A 1,907-nucleotide genomic window follows, 5' to 3' on the forward strand; every position below is an offset into this window, starting at 1 on the left:
TTACCTTTGGACGGCAGCTAAAGGCTATCAGTATCTGTTGTGTGGTTACTGTGGTGGTGTGGTAATGTGCAGATATGCAAAACATTTTTGTATGAATGCTTCAGGATTGTTGAATTGTTTGTTGCTTAATTCCTTTGCTTTGTTTTGTGTCAAAAAAATCATGTGGGAGGGAAGTGCAAAGTGTCGGTGATCAAAATCAAAGCATTGGTGATGCATAGTTTTTGGTGCTGATCACACTTATGAAATTGCTTTTCAGTGTGTTCCGCTTCAGTGGTGACTAAAGATGCTAGAAAAGTTGCATTTTATGATATAACGTCCACGTCAATTTAAAATGTATATCTTTGCTTGCTGTTGCATCTTTCACTTACTCATAAGCTACAATTTCTGCTAATTGAATTTTTCACCGAGGTACGGTCCTTTTGCGATGAATTTTTCACTCCCACCCTAGTTTAAAAGCGATTCTAGCCCACTGATGAGAAGAAAGGTCGCTACACTGGCATCAGTGGGCAGCCGCTGCGTTCGCTCTGGTGAGACGAACAGTTGCGCTGGTGCTGATGGGGTCTTCCTTTACGCCAAGCCTCTAGTGGAGCCAGCCGTCGCGTGATGACCCTCGCGAGACCGGGCTTTTTTGCTGGCTGCGGCGGGCCCAGCCGCTGCGGTGGCTCTGGCGAGCCCGACCGCATTATAAGTGGCTTAGACCTGGCTGGGCCTGATTTGGCCTTTCTTCAAATATGATCTTGATCTGGTAATGCCAGGTGTGTTAACCTAACTGGATGCCAGAGTACCATATGTTTCAACTCATATTGCGGTTTCGAGCACTTTATACACTTGAGGATATACACTCAATACACTGCACTTAATACACTCAATACACTGAACGCTACTTTCCTTTTCTGCTGTGCTTTTCTGCATGTTTTTTTTTTTTGCTCTGGGATGTATACTTGTATGCATTTCTCTGCTCTTCACTATTTCCTTGAGTGCCGTGTTACTGTCTTGACATAATTCGTGATCTATTGCTGCAATATCCGTTTTCGCATCATTTCTTCGCACGTCAAAGTTTGGTTCATTTTAGTTTGGGCTGTTTATCATATTTCGGTAAGTTTGTGTGGCAAATACACTTTCTGGGAATAGTATGCACAACGTTTCTTCGCACCCTATAATAAGCAGGGGCGGATTCAGTATTTCGTCAGGGGGAGAGGGAGTGAACGCAACCGTGTGGAGCCCCCTAGAGCCTAGTCGTCCAAACAACTTCCTGAGTTCCGGCCATTAAATTTTAAGCTTCTTTGCATGCCTTTTTATACGGGAACCCATCTTACTGTGCACAGCCCTAAAAAGTAGGTGTGCTGAGGATGCACATACCTGGGTCTTACTCATTTACTCCAGATCATGGTGAATCCTGTCCTCTTGAGGCAAAGTGTCTGTTCGGGGAAACATTGCGAAAGAAATTGAAGTTGGCTGCTAAATACCTTTCAAATCAAGCACGAATTAGATCCCTAGGTTAGTGATAGCTAGCCGGCTGGTCGATGTGATTAGCTGATGACTAATGATTAATGCAGAGTTTTGTCTTTGTTTGTTATGAAGGAGTACAAATATCCCGCCATATAAAATGTATTAAGAAAGTGATACACAAGCATAACAGGTATCACAAATTCAATAGCCAACGAAAACCTTCCGAGCACATGGAAAGAACCCGGGATTAATATGAATGGCCCATGAGCAGCTGCGCACCATTGCGCACCATTCGTGAGCTCCGCTGTTTTTATGTAATGTTTCATGGTTCCCGAGCTCGGTGACATCACACACAGTGCTACCATGACACTCAGTGGCTCCGGTGTCCTAGGGGCTTATGCCATGATGTGATCGCCTCCCTCATAGTCTGGTTTTCTGGACATCGTTCGGTGCAAGCC

Source organism: Pollicipes pollicipes, unplaced genomic scaffold (genome assembly GCF_011947565.3).
Source record: "Pollicipes pollicipes isolate AB1234 unplaced genomic scaffold, Ppol_2.1 Scaffold_4295;HRSCAF=5057_pilon_pilon_pilon, whole genome shotgun sequence".
Classification (NCBI taxonomy): Eukaryota; Metazoa; Arthropoda; class Thecostraca; order Pollicipedomorpha; family Pollicipedidae; genus Pollicipes; species Pollicipes pollicipes.